We start from the raw sequence: 15,810 nt of genomic DNA, 5'->3' as shown, positions 1-15,810 counted from the left end.
AGAAGCTGTCTATTTCTGAGTATGAGGTAAATGAATCTCTGAAATCTTCACATGGGACACAAGCCTGAAGGAGGTTTAAAGGATTTCACATTCACAAGCCCACAAAGAGCTTGAAAAGCGTTGAATTGAGTTCCACAGAAATCTTACAACTTTTGCAGGTGATGTTTAAATTCAGATATTTGGTGCCTCTCACACAGTTGCAGCCTCCAAAATTAACAAAAAGAGGTGGAAGAGTCTCTCTGTCTTTACAGCCAGGTATGTTAGCTCACAGGCATGTCGTACGAGCTGAGAGCAAACACTGGCCAGTGTTTTAAATGCAACGCTATTGCTTATAAATATAGATCTATTAATATATACATGGAAGTTCAAACCAAGGAAGATGTAAAAGGTGAATAATGCTCTTCGGCAAGTTACTACTACAAAGTGCCAGGGAATGACTGGCTTCAGTTTGGTTATTTTTGGATTTGTAACACTGAAGCTCAAAGAAAAAATCTGGATGAAAGTGTTTTACTTTTAGCTCTTTTTAATATGGTAAAGTGGCCTGGATCCATTTGCCCAGCACTTCATCGGGTGGGAGTGCTTCTGGTCTTTCATACCAAGCCTTACAAAACTGTCGCTTTGACTTTGGTACAGATACTTCTGACTTTGAAGAAAGTAAGACCAGAATTAGGTCCATGATGTTCTTCAGGCTAGCAACAATCCATGTAGTATGAATGGTGTATTTTTGCTTCATAAAAATTACTCCCTCCTCTAGTCTGTACTTTGATATTGCTTTGTTTGCTTTAATACAAATTTCAAATAAAATAACCTTCTTCAACTTGAAAAAGCTATTTCTTTTTAATGAGTTTATTTGTGAGCTGGCTTTGCATGTTTCCTTATGTCCTGTACTTGTGAAACTGCCTGGAAATACTCTGAGGAAACATCCCTCAGGAAATGAGATAGACCATTGAACTTCTAGCACTTGACTGACCAAAACAATTAAGTAAAAATACAGAGCAGACAAAACAAAACATAGTTTATACAGAACAATTAATGTCATCTGGTCTCAAAGTTACTCTACTAGATGAAGATTACAGCTTTATAATTAAACGACTAGTGCTACAATTGCAGTTAAACATGTTTCCTCTCTAGTTGGTGATAATAAGGTATTTATCATATTACAGCAATATTACATACCCTCTTTGTGGTAAGACTGTAACAAGCATGTCAAAATAGATGTTCACTGTCCTGAAGAACTTGTGTCTAAACCGAGAAGGACAGGAAAGGAGCTGAAGAGGTAAAGTGATTTGCCCAGCAGTTGGGTGGAAAATCCAGCCTTCTGGAGACTGCTGTAGGTGGTGGTACCATAGTTCTGAGGGGTTTAGCACTCGGGTGAGTAAAGTAGCAATATCCCTATTTTATGGCTGATAATATTGAGGCTGAAATAACAAAGGCGATATTTGTCTATTTGGCAAGAGAAATTCTGTGTACTAATTTAAGTTACAGGGTCTTTTCATCTGTACTGTATGTTCTCTTAGTTTTGAGAGGAACCTGGTAACTTTGGTGATTAAGGATAAAATAAATAAGACACCTATTAAAACATTTACTCTAGAAGTGTTATTAGCCTGACACTTCCTTCATGCAATACAGACTCATGTGTGGAAATGTTTTAAATATTTATTTTTTTAATATTCAAGAACTGCCATCCCTTAGAAATCTGTTCAGCTTTGAAAGAAGAGGATGATTAAACTGGGTGTGAGAATTGAAACAGATATCCTTGATTATTATAACAGCTCCATAATGATAATTTCTGGGAAGGAAGAAATGGTTCCCCATGCTCACCTTGCCCAGCTTTCTGAGAGTCCTGGGTATGAAAAGTAGGATTTTTTTTCAGGATTTAAAGCAGCCTTTGAGTTTATAATGAGGTATCCAGAGATGGAAATTACTCCACCTAAATATCCTGACATTTCCTATGTCTTCCTCTGAAGGATATGGTTCTGGCTTGTGTCAGTAACAAGCAACAGGAGTAAATGGCCAGGGTCAAGAGCCAGAATTGCAGTTTCTCTGTCCCATGCCAGCAAGATGGAAAATGGATGAATTGGCTCTGAGGGGAGCCAGCTAAGCATGAAATTGTTCACCTGACATGGAGTGAAGCTAAGGAAAACCTTCCTATGGCTTTGTTGAAATCTTTGACTAAACTCAAAGCACTGTGAGATATACTTGAGACTTTGTTCTGCAGGTATCACTAGTGAATCGTCCACTTACTTCCCCTGCAGAGTGAAAATAGCTGGGACTCGTTCCCACCAACAAGCCAGTAAAACTCTGTGGCTTCATTTACTGTTGTAAATTAAACCTGATCAGGGTAGTTCTCTGTAGCTGAGGCAGAGTGGTGCGGAAGGGTGCACACCTGATGTTCTCTTATTCCCCAGGAATGGACTGGTTTACTGGAAAAACCTGCAGACTACCTACTGGAAATGGTCCCTGGCTTGTACTTGGCACAGGAATTGTCTGGGAGGGTGCTAGCTGGTTTGGACCAAGATTGTGCTAGGACCCATTCCAGAAGTGTGTGGATGATTGCGCTTAAGTGCCTGTAAATGTACCCTGGCTCTATTTGATTTACTTGTGCACAGGCTGTAGAAGAAGTGGACATACTTGCCTTTGTGTATGCTGGTAGAGTGAACCCGCTTCAAAAGCTGGGATAAGAGCTGAGCTCCTCCACTCTGGAAAGTATCTGAGGCAAATATTGGCTGAAAAGGTCTCAGTACAAGCAATCTGTGCTGCACAGAGGACAGGGGAGGGTCACTGCTGTCCAACACTGACCGGTCTAGGGCAGGGGGCATTTATTCTATAACAGAGATCATACCTCCAATGCGCTGTAGTGTCTCTTGACTCCCATTGTCTGTGCTATGTAGAGAAATTGGATTCTCTGTGACAGGTTCATTCCATTTTGACAAGGAAAACACATTGCACAATCAATATCTCAGTCCCTCTGTTTGTCACAGTGGCTTTTCACACTGTTCAGTTGCTCTCTGCACTGAAGAGCACTGCAGGTGGCTCTTCGCAGATGTCTGTGACAGTGACAGATTAGGAGCTTCTTCACTGTTTTGATATCAAATGAGCCTTGCATATGCCTCCTGTTAAACACGAACCTAAACAGCAGGATTAATAAGAGTAGCAACTGGGACACTCATCTGCGTATGATTTCATTTCAGTCATGATCCTGTTAGTGCTGAAATTAATCACATGTGTCTGCTAAGTCCAGATGAAAATCAGGCAACTTATTTAATAACATAAGTAATGATTTTTGAGTCCTGGTTTTGGGGCTATCTCCCGGTTTTGGGGCTATCTCTAAGGAAAGTATAAGCACGCACAATAGGCAGTAGGTAAAACTTATGTACATAAATCCAAATGTCTCCAATTCAAGACTACTCTTCGCTTCACTGTTCAGATATTCGGTTGTATTTCTGTGTTTCATTCTGTACAGGACATAGAATCCATATATATATATATATATGGATCTATAGATCCATAGACTACACACCACTTTTTCTACCTGCCCTGAAGCATCTCAGGAGACACCTTCCCTGAAAGTCTGGCTTCAGACTTTGCCTGGGTTTAGCTGTAGCACCCCATTTCTCAGGTAGATGTGTGGATCTGCTGCCTAGCAATTGAGAAATTAAGGAAAAGAGACAAGTCTATAAATTTTGAACATGGGGTAAAATACATGATCAGTTCTTAGGGGTCACGTAAGTCCCTCAGAGTGAAAGCCTGAAACTCTAGGCTGCAAGGAATCTTTCACATGTTCCTTGCTCTAAAGTAATTTTCACATAATGCTAGAATCACAGACTCAGGCAAGTCTAGAGGGGACCTTGGGATGTCATCTAGTTCTATCCCCTGCTCAAAGCAGGGCCAACTTCAGCTAGTTCAGGTTGCTCAGGGTGTTGTCCAGTTGAGTTTTCAGTATGTCCAAAGACAACGATACCATGACTTCTTTGTGTTTTCTCCCACAAGAGAGAAGAGCTTCAGCAGCAGGAATGGAAACCTCTCTCCTCTTCGCGTCTGAATATGCGTATTTTGCTCTTGAAGGCTGCTTTGAATCACTCTATGCAGCAGTGAGACTGGTATTAGCTCTCCCACATGGTGGGCTCAGCAGTGAAATGCACACAAACGGATGTCACCGAAATTGCTCTCCATTAAAAAATCAGAAGAGGTCTTGGCATGGTAAAGGAACACTAGATACATTTAGGAGAGAGTGAATGTTGCCCAGATAAGCATCCACATTGGAGGAGAGGCAAGATTTAGTACATGCCCTTTTCTCCAGTGTTTTGATCTCCATAGAGATGTCCTCAGTCAATGTAATGGCTTCTCCCCTCGTGATGTTAAGTGGAGGGTCCAGGTACCTGTCCCCAGGCTCTGGATTTCAGTCTAGTAGCCAAATCCTGGAAAGGAAAATGTCTCTGATTCAGTTTTATAGTATTCAGCCCTTTAGACTTAATCCTAAGGGATTGACTCAGACCTGTGCTGTGAATTGATTGCAGATCTAGGGGTGAAATGCAGAAGCCCTGGCTTTTCAGTGCCAAACACTGAACCATTACTCCTCTGGGTCAGGCAATGAACAAGCTAGAAAAGCCTTTGAGGCTCTGAGCATGATTAATAGACCTAAAGCTTCAGCCTAGAGCCAGATGGTGAACATACACGCTCCTGCTTTTTATGTTTGCATATGTACAAGGTGCTGTTCTCAAGGAGCCTGTCAGCTGCCCGCTTTCAGGGAGCTGACAGATCTACTGCAACACTGTTTGACTAAGTGTGCAAACATAAAGTGGAGATTAACCAAGATAGCCCTTTAATAACAGCATCAGTTGAGTGATCATGCTGACTGACGACAGGGACTGGGCAGAGATAAATATGTATGCAAAGGGAATTTTTATTGCACCCTTTGTAGACACTTCCATTCACATAAACATAGACAGGTGTACCCCACGCTAACCAATCACACATTTCTGTCACCGATCTGACTACCTGTCAGACACTGGGCATGAACTCCTGGCAGCCTATTAACCGCTTGTGCCAACCTCCTCGCAATTTGCTGCTTGACTGTTTGATTTACCATGTTTCTAAACCCGTATCTCTTCTGCTTTGCCAGGCCTGTCCTGGTGAATCCTGTACCAGACCGAGGCATACTGAAACACCTTGATCATATTCTCTAATAGGCAGAGACTCTTTCATGCTTTCCCCTAAACTACCAGGCTCTGCATTTTAACTCTCTGCGGCCTTGACAGTGTTACTAGACACATTTTGGGCAAATACAAGGCAGCCTGTCAGACTAACCAGGCCCTGGCAAGTTTTGAGCAATATAAACCTTTTCCTGAAAGCCATAGAGAGAGGGAGCTGACAGGAGACGAACGCCTTCTGATGGCAGATGTTTGCGACAAATTAGCAAATACCAGAAAGTTGCTTGGATCAAATGAAACAATGAAGTAAAATGCTCCTCAGTTTCTTCATTAAAATGAAGTGTTGCTGAAACAGGAGGAAACGTCTGAATGAACGTGGTTGGATGGGCTGTTTCCCTCCCCTGGGTAAACGCTGGCTCTTCCGTCTGTAACGGCAGGACAACTACCACAACACGGTCACCGTGTGCTGTTAAATAACCAGCTCTCCCAGTGGGCAAGAAGCGCAGAACTGGCGCACTGGGCTTGGAGGCCATGGCCCGAGTGGAGGCGGCTGGGGTTGGCTTCAGCACCAGGGGCACCTGAAGAGGAGCCCAGAGATCTGGCCGCACTCACGAGGGCGGGTGACATCACTGATGTGGTATGGGCGCTGCCAGGAGCAACCGTGGGAGATTTAAATGGCTCCAGGGAGCGCCGAAGACCAGGGCATGGCATGGCTGTTGGTGCAGGGAGGGCCCTCAAGGAGGGCACGTAGGGAAGGTGCTCAGAGAGGGCCTTCCAACCAGCTCAGAGGTCAGCGGCCCAGGGAAGTGCTCCAGGTCCCTGCTGAAATGGTGGGCACTCGCCTCGGAGCTAAGAGCAGGGCTTCCACAGGGAAAGCCCAGGAGATGTCAGGGGCGTCCACCCAGATGGAGCTGGTGAAGAAGGAGATTTCAGTGCAGGAGGCAGGTTGCAGCAAGTGCCCAGACCCCTCACCTGGTGGCAAGGGAAGTACCTGCACAGGGTGTGCAAGGGAAGAGGTTCTCTTACATCCAGGGGCAGAACTGCAGGAAACGGTCAAAAAGTTGCGTAGTGTTGGAGGCGCTGAGATGGAGGTAGGCAGTTGGTTTAATAACCATGTGACTGTAGCAGCCACTACTGAGAATGAGGCACCTTGGACCCTGGTGACTCACAAAAACAAGGCTCCGCTTCAGTTTCCACCCTACCCAGCATCACAATAAAAAACAGATACAGACACCCACGAGCAAGGCCTGCATAGAGAAACTGTACCAGCAGTACACAGTGGGTACTGGAAGAAGAAACGATGAGTACTTGTAGTGGGAGACTCTCTGTTAAAACGTACTGAGAGACTCATCTGCTGACCTGACAGACAGTCATGGGAGGTATGCTGCCTTCCAGAAGCTAAGATCCAAGATGTAGCCAAGAGGATGCCACAGCTTATTAAGAGTACAGGCTACTACCCGTTGTTACTCTTTCACGTGGGCAAGAATGATGCTGCAAGTCGCAGCCTGAGTAGAATCAAGGAAGATTTCAAGGCCCTGAGGTTGAAAGTGAAAAATTCTGGTGCCCAAGTTAATTTTTTTTTTTTTCCATTTGACTGGTTGGAGGAAAGGAGGCAGCCAGAAATAGACAAATAATGCACATCAACTCCTAGTTATGTAGCTGGTGCCGTCATGAGCTTTTTGTTTTTTAAGACAATGGAACGTTCTTTGACCATAACCTGTTAGGGAGGGATGGAATCCACCTGTCTGGAAGAGGCAAGGGTATCTTTGGTAACAGGCTGGCCAACTTGGTGAGAAGAGCTTTAAACTGAAGAACTCAGGGGATGGGGTACAAAGTGGCAATCGGCGGCTCACACAGTCGAATCCAACTGGGGAATAAGCCAGGTCAAGCAGAGCATCAACCAGTGTTCCTTAGCTGCTTCCCCTGATGAGTACCAGAAGGTCAACTGCCCCAAGGGCGTGTATGGGTATGGTGGAGTCTTGCACATCCCTCTAGGGAAACCTGCGTGCTCAATTACCTCTCTGAAATGCCTGTACAGCAATGCACACAGGCTCTTCTCAGTGGTACCCAGTGAAAGGACAAGAGGCACTGTGCACAAACTGGAGCACAGAAAGTTCCACCTGAACCTGAGGAGAAACTTCTTTATTCTAAGGGTGGCAGAGCACTGGAACAGGCTGCCCAGGGAGGTTGTGGAGTCTCCTTCCCTGGAGATATTCAAATCCCTCCTGGACACAGTCCTGTGCAACCTGCTCTAGGCATTGGACTAAATGATCTCCAGAGGTCCCTTCCAACTACCGTTCTGTGGTTCTTGATCCCAAGTGAGATAATGAGGTGTGTGTAGGTGTGTCTGAAAGGATGATCCAGTTGCCAAAGCTTTGACCCCTTGCAAGAGTCACCTTAAAGCCAGTCTCAGCTCTGCCAACAACCTGCTGTGGGACTTTCAGAAGAATATCAGCTTTCTTGCCTGTTTATTACTAGCCTTATCTATTCTGCTAAGAAACTAGTGATTCAAAGACCTTCCCATGTTTACGCAAGATCTTTTGCTGTGTGCCTGTATGAGACCCAGCAGTACTGACATGCTCTCAATTGCACCTCTGAATGTTGCTGTTGAAAAAGAAAAGGTGGAAAGCTATCCAATTAAAGGTAGCATTGGCATCACTTGGAATAAAGGGTTCTGTGCAAATGAATGGTGGGTTCCAGCAAAGACTTATTTTACCACTGTGGTTACTGAATTAATTGCTTTGGCTACTTTCGTGGGCTGCCTTTAGTTAAGGTGAAATACTTTCAAAAGTAGTGACATTTGTAATAATTAATAATTTCTTCTATGGAATTAGCTTGCTGTCTTTTCTTCTTCTCCTTCAAGGGTAAAGCTTGATGTCTTTGCTTATATGAAGCTCGTCTACATAGGCATATACATATGCATATGTGTATGTATGTATACATCAGGGCCATAAGAAAAGAAGAAATGAGGAACAGAATTATATGCCAGGGAACTAAAAAAAAAAAAAACCAAACCACCCACGAACAACTCAAAAAAGGGCAAAATGCTTTCAAAATTTTCCTTTTCTCTTTTCTTTATTCAGGTGTTTCTTTACTGAGGTGCTAAAGAGAGTGCAGAGAAGGGCAACAAAGATGGTGAAAGGCCTAGAGAGTAAGCTTTATGAGGAGCAGCTGAGGGAACTGGGGCTATGTAGTCTTAAGAAAAGGAGGCTGAGGGGAGACCTTAATGCTCTCTACAACTGCCTGAGAGGACACTGTAGAGCCGTAGGTGCTGGTCTCTTCTCACAGGTAATTAATGATAGAACAACAGGGAATGGACTCAGGCTGCATCAGGGTAGGTTTAAGCTTGACATTAGGAAAATTTTTTCACTGAAAGGGTTGTCAAACATCAGAATGGGCTGCCCAGTGAGGTGGTTGAATCACCATCCCTTAATATGTTTAAAGGTCATTTAGATGTGGTGTTTGGAGATACGGTTTAGGGGTGTACTTGGTAGAGTAAGATTGATGGTTGGACTCCATGATCCCAAAGGTCTTTTCCAACCTGAGTGATTCTATGATGACATTTCACTCAGAAAGGAAACTGGACTTCCTGAAACATCATCACTTCAAGAAATTTTCAAAAGGAAAGCTTTGGGGTTTGTGAGATTTTCTTCTCTTGTCTAGGTACTTCTTTTCATCTGCTCTGTGATGATACTCTTCATTTACTGACACTGGGGAAGCTTTCCCACCCCAGGCAAGAAATAACCGTGACAGGAGGCTTGGTACTTGTGTGGGGCCAAGATCAGAGTGCGCACCAACTTTTGAGGAAGCTGACATTTGAGCTGGGGCCACAGCTCTGACGATTCATCCCCAATCATGAAGAGAGACTGCAGCCTCCTGCTCCAGCCACTGTGACATGTAGTACTGGACCAGCCTCATTCCCCAGTGAGCAACCAGTTAGTGCCTGTTGAACACCTACACAGCAGGAGATGGAAGCCGGGAGGAGGTAAAAAGCTGCCTTGGCTGTTCTCTCTCCTTCCCCTTAAATCTCTGGCTGCTGCCTTCCAGTGATGTAGAGGAAATTAATTTGGGATTCAAGCATCTGGAGAGCAGTGGATAAAAGGTGCTGTGGAAGAACATATTGTTACAGATGTTCCTCTCCTTATTGCTACAGCAATCCAAGATGAAAACATACTGCATAAACTGACGTGCCTGAAATCTAATGCAAACTGTTCCCTTTAAAGCAATCAGTAAAACCCTGGAAGCTCAAACTGTGTCCTGCAGGCAGTAGAGGAGAAATGCTCTCTCCTTTTTTTTTTTTTTTATTATTATTATTGTATTATTAAAGACAAAATTGTGCTTGGAGGCATTCAAACAATGTGGTGTTAAGGAATGTGCACGAAGCAGATAACACTATTTCCCTCCACTAGGAGGGGTATATATATAATAGCAGGAACTTTATTCATTAACTTGGAGAAAATTATTATTATATCAGTGAGGTTGAAGGGTATGAAATACCTCCTGCCATTGGATAAAGGATGGCCCAGCCAAGGCTGGGACCAGGTTTTGGAAGCTCCTGCTGGACGAAACAGCAGATGAAGACAGGAGTAAGAAGACAGAAGCAATTCCCAGATGGTAACACTTTCAATTTTTAATTTGGAAAAATGAATACTATTCCAAGTTTTATACCCTGAAGAAGAAACCACTTGAGGCAATGCCATGTTCTTGGCTTCCTGGTGGATTAAATAAACTTGTAGTTGCAATGCTTTTTATTTATTTAAGGGACAGCTTATGCCTTGGACAGAATGTCTGCTCAGGAGCAGTGTAATACTCCTTAGGCTGGCTATTTGATCTGGTATGTCATCTGTATGTGCCTGCTACTTTCCCAATCCCTTTGTTTGTAGATACACAAGGAACAATCAATCAGAGTTGTCCCACACTCCAGCAATGTGGGAACCAGCAGGAGTTGACCAGAGCAGGCATGTCATGGTTACACTCTGTAAAAAAATTCCCGTCTAAAATGGGGCTTTTCTTGGCAGGTGAGGGGAAACAGGGCTGAGCTGCACCTCACCCAAGATTTCATAAGAGTAAATCCTACCTGTGCCACCAGTTCTGCCACCATTATGCCTGGAGTCAGAACACTACACTATGTGGGATTCATTACACACTATGGCATTTCTTCATTTAAGTCTGGACCCTCTATTTCTTACTCAGGCTCCACTCGGCAGGATGAAAGGAGTAATGTGTTACATGGCATATCTTTCCGGATGGAAGATGGGAAGGTTGGAAAGAAAGAGGAAAGCTCATAAATTATCAGCTCTCATTTGGCTCTAAACAAAATCACCAGGATTCATAGGGAAAAAAAGACTATCTGTGATGAGTGCCAAATGAGCAGAGGGAATGGACATTTATTCTGTAGAACTGAGTTCTATTTGGCAATTGAACAATTTTTCGTTGCAGCAGTGGATAACAGATAATTACTCCTGTTTTTTACCAGGTTTACTCCAATGCAGATGGATAACAAGATAACAGGAGGCCTGAGAACTAAGCAAATGTGCACTGTTTGAGCAGTGGTCAAAGCCTTGGCATTTTCCTGGTATCTGCTTGACCATGGCTACGCCAGGCTTCCCACAAGTGCTCCTGGATGAAGTCTCCAGGCCTGGCTAGTATTCAGATGGAAGACCACATGCATATCTCAAGTAATGCGGAATAAGTCAAGGAACAGGCAAACACTAGACTCCAGAACTGAAACAAGTTGAAAAACTATGTTCCAGCCCTGTTGTGACTGCAGAGAAGGCATGAGGAGGTTACCTGTTCATGCAGCTATGGAGGAAACTGGAATTCAATCCCAAGCACAATTCACACGAAAGATTCAGCTTCACTATGCCAAAAAATGTGAACACTGGGTATTTTCTACTACGTGGAGCTGGGATAAGGGGAGTTTCCAAGTTTCATACCTGAAACAGTCCTGCCACCACATGTGACATTTGAGCTAAGTTTTTGGTCTGCCATTTGCTGATATAAAACGGCACTGGAATAAGAAGGAAGAAAAAAAAAACAACTCTTTTTTGAAGCAGGTTTTCTGGACAGTTTATCTGGGGAGATCTATGGTTTCCATGAAAGTCCTCAAGGGCCAAACTACCTTCTTTCATCCCTACTCTGCATTAAATAATTCCCTCGGCTTTTCCCCAACTCCATGATCCCAAAGGTCTTTTCCAACCTGAATGATTCTCTGATTCTATTTGTCATCCATTCCCCTGCCGTATACCACAGTTGTTTATTCCCCTCTCCACTCTTCCCTTTTTCCAGGCAACTTCTCCTATCCAATGACTTCTCTTGTGCTTGATTTACAAGTCCTTCAGGACAGCTTTCACACAGAACACAGAGATTACTGCCAAAGATTTGGGGATTGAGAGAGGGATGCAGTATCATTTTATGTGAGTATTTGAGTGAGTCTGAATGGCAGACCCCAACATGGATTCCCATAGTAACCAAATATAATTCTGTACAGGGAGACTGGAAAGTTTAAGATCTTGTTATCCACTAGACCAAAGTAAAAAATAATCTATCCATTTCTGAGGCCCTGCAAAATAGCAGTCTCATGACAAACCCATTCAATTTTTCTTTGGTCACAGGGTATTGGCATTTTAAATCTCCTGGAACAATGGGATGGGAGAAGTGAATATTATTTGGATAAATTTACTGGATATCAACAATGAGTTATTTGATTTGTAAGACACAGATTCTTAAACTGGGGTCACTACTAATAAAATAACAGGAAGAATAACCTGACAGTAGCAACAGTAGCTGGTCTTAATCTAGGACCTCTGTGTTCTTTAGCTTGCTCTGTGGTAGTCATTGCTGGAATTGCACAGAACTTCAGTGGAAGAAGCAAATCCTTGAACAAAACATTTAGATGTGCTTAATCTCAATTATATGAAAGATCCTTCTGAAGCTAGTAGGACTTCTATCCTTACTGGATTGAATCCTCAGTTTGTGTATCTGTCTCCATTTCCTCAGCTACTACATGGGGTCAGTAAATTATATGCAGCTTTGGGGAGTCACACAGAAACTACACGAAGAGTAGAGGGCATGTAAACAGATCTCCTCCTTCAATATTACCTGTCTCTGCATCCTTAAACTGGGCTACGTATTGTGTTGCCCTTTGGAAGTCAGACAGTGTGAGGACTGAGTCTGTAGTTGACCGTCTTCTGTGGAGCATCCTCTCCTGAAAAAGAACATTTATTTCAATGGAGAAGGGAAAGTTAATATTGAGGTCCAAATAAGAGGGCTACAGTCCTCAAACGTACCTGGGTCAACAGCCTACCCCACCGGGAGTCACTTCAGCTCCCTGGGAACCTTAGCAGAACAGGGGAAAGCCATTCCTTTGTCAACGGGATTTTCTTTACTGCGTTACTTCCAGGCTGTAGTCATGCAGCAACATGTCTGTGGTCAGTCCAATGGCCATATTTTGATTCTACTGAAAGATGAATTTCCTGTGATTTTAACTTTGACCACAACATTCAAGATGAAATAAGTACAGTTAAATTCCGCCTTCATGCACTTTATATAGGCTGAATGCTCCATAAAGAGATGGAGATCTTTGCTCCTTGAACTGTGTTTGAACCAAATACTTGCTTTGTGTCCTAAGGTCCAAGTCAAGTGTTTATTTCATTTTACTCCTACCTGAGATGTGGAAACCATTCACTCTGTATCAGCAACAGTCACCTCTCCCTCCTGCAAAAAGCACAGTTTCTTTTATTCTTGCAGTGCTCCATAAAACTATACTTCTGTGCCACGGGACATTGCTGCTTTGTTATGTGACCCTGGGGCTGGTGACATGTGGCACACTGTCCTACTTATGCCTGGGTACCAAACGTTGGCTCCCAGTAGCAGAATGACTGTGTGCTGGCCACTCTGGACTAGAAAGGACTTTCAAAGTCACCATATCTAACCTGCCACTGTTGCAGAGAACTGTGAACCTCTCATAAAATCGATCAAACTCCCTCTTGAAGAGCAGCTGCATATTTTTTGCCAAGACTTCCATATTGCACTGATTTGCTAGAAGGTTTCTTCTAGTTTCTATTATCCAAGGTTAATTTCTTCCCAGTTGACCTTGTGCCAAAAAAGACTCCTTGTCAAAACAGTTTCCTCTGTGTTTTTCAGAATTTTGCAGAAATTATCGGAAGTATTTATCCTGTGGGCTGTCTGTGTACTGGGCAACATCCTGCTTCTGTGGCAACAGGGTAGGGAACTCAATGTTATTTAATATATCCCTCTGTCAATGAGCTGTGCCCTTTGACACAACAGCTAGAGCAGGGAACAGGACAACACATCCAGGGAGAGTTTTTATGATGTCGTAGAAATGTCATTCATAATTCACTGGGTGGAATTGTCCTAGAACAGGAAACAAAAACATAGTGCATAGAAAACAGTGACAAACATCAAGCTGATAAACACTCCTAATTACTTTAGAATAACTTGGTTTTTTTCCCATTAGCCTGCTCCCTAAGCTTTTTGTACCAAAAATAATTTTCCATGAATCACAACCGTATCTTTATAACGAGTGATAGGAAACATCAGTTTAAGTAAGATCAAGTTAAGTAACAGGAAAAATCACATTAAGTGTAATCTAATTATACTTTGTTCCACAACAGAAGGGACAGATTATTTTTCAGATAAGAGTGAAAAGCACTGTATAAACATGTGAAGCTCCGAGACAGAATCACAACATCTACCATTAGGCTTCGCAGAGTCAAGAAGCCAATTGAAACTAAGACCGTTTCTCTGCTGACACTGCTGGGAGTGTAGTTCTTAACCACACACCTACATCAAATGCCTAAAGCTGTGCACCTTCTTTTCCAACTAAAAGTAAAACCACAAAATGCTTCTTTTCCAGAACAGGCCTTCCTAAATCAGCGGCCCAGAACTCTGAAATATACCCAAAGGTCCTACCATTTTAAAATGTCGATATGTTTGTGCTCCTGAAACTCCATGAGGGGATGATGAGTCACAAAATTTATGCCAACAAAGACTATTATCAATGTCTTGTTCACCTTCAGTATTCCCTGCACTGGACCACAACTTGCGTGTGAGAGACAGGATTTCTTTTGCAAAGAAATTTGATCTTCACCTGTATGAATTCTTACCTCTCTTGCAGCTTGTCTGTAAGGTTCAGGAAATGTTTGTGAAGTGCTTTGAGAGCCTCCTTGGGGATGCAGTGTAGAGAATTTGCAGAAAACCAAATAAAAGGTCAATTTTTACCTAGCTGTTTTTATCTGGTTGTTTTTATCATGTTTTTTTTTACTTGTAGACATTGCTCTTAATACAACTTGCTTCAAATAGGCAATTAACAAATCATAATGCATATATTACATTAGTATAATGTGATACTTTCTGTCTTTCAATAAACACTATTCATACAAGTTCAAATTCCGCCATGAATGACACCAGGATGAAACCAGAGCAAGCAGCTCTTCAAGTCCACAGAGTTGTTTTGGATTAATGCAGCGAAGTGAAGCTTTTCCAAGACTACTGTCAACACATTCAAAGCTTTTTTAACCTGCAGGGTTATGTATATCAATATCTCAATAACGTGCTTGGAAAATCATGTGGCTGATTAACAGTAGAGGCCCCTGAGTGAGATGTAATTGAATTGGAAATAAAAGGTGCTTATTCCCAGGGTAGGGAAATGTAGGCAGTACAAAAATCTACATGTCCCACCAAGATCCCATATCAGAGGAATGACAGCTCTATTTATGGGCACAAGTGCGACTGTTAAGAACACAAGTGAGATAACTAATTTGGGAATCTCAGTGATATTGGCACAGGCCCCTTGATTGCAGGGTTTCCTTGCCATCACTATTGATCTCAGGCTAGCCCATGAAGCACAACTGATTTCACCCCAAAGAAAAAGGTCAGATTTACCCCAATCTAGTGCAGATGTAGACGACTTATTTCCGTCAACAGAATCCCACTCCTGGTGCCTACATTGTTGAAACAAGAGCAAACCCCACTGTTCCACCCTCACTTGAGCATGACTCATGTCACAGTACAGTTAATTGCCTTTGGGAAGATGGACCTCCCAAGCATTTCACCAACTATTCTGTGCCGCAGGACACCAGGTTGCCTGATAATAACAGGAAACACCTGTAAATTAAGTGATCTATAAAAAACCTGTTGTGGTTTAATCCCAGCTGGCAGCTAAGCACCGCACAGCTGCTCACTCACTCCCCTTTGCCTGGGGATGGGTGACAGAATCGGAAGGGTGAAAGTGAGGAAACAAACTCATGGGTTGAAATGCCAAGAGTTTAATAAATAGAAAGAAATAATGATAAACTGTAAGGAAAAGAGAAAAGAAAAAAAAAAAACAACAAAAAAAAAAACCCAAACAAACAGAGAGAACAATACAATCCAAGAAAGAAAAATGATGTGAAAGAAAATAATTGTTCACCACCAACCGACCAACTCCCAGCCAGTCCCTGAGCAGCAGCTCCCCACACCAACCTCCTCCCTAGTTTTATTGCTGAGCATGACATCATGTGGTATGGAATATCCCTTCGGTTGGGGCGGTCAGCTGTCCCAGTTGTGTCCCTTCCTAATTTCTTGTGCACCTCCAACCTACTCACTGGTGGGGCTGTGTGAGAAGCAGAAAAGACCTTGACTCTTTGTAGGCACCGCT

Source organism: Leptosomus discolor, chromosome 5 (assembly GCF_034619465.1).
Source record: "Leptosomus discolor isolate bLepDis1 chromosome 5, bLepDis1.hap2, whole genome shotgun sequence".
Taxonomy (NCBI): Eukaryota; Metazoa; Chordata; class Aves; order Leptosomiformes; family Leptosomidae; genus Leptosomus; species Leptosomus discolor.
This window is presented reverse-complemented; position numbering follows the sequence as displayed.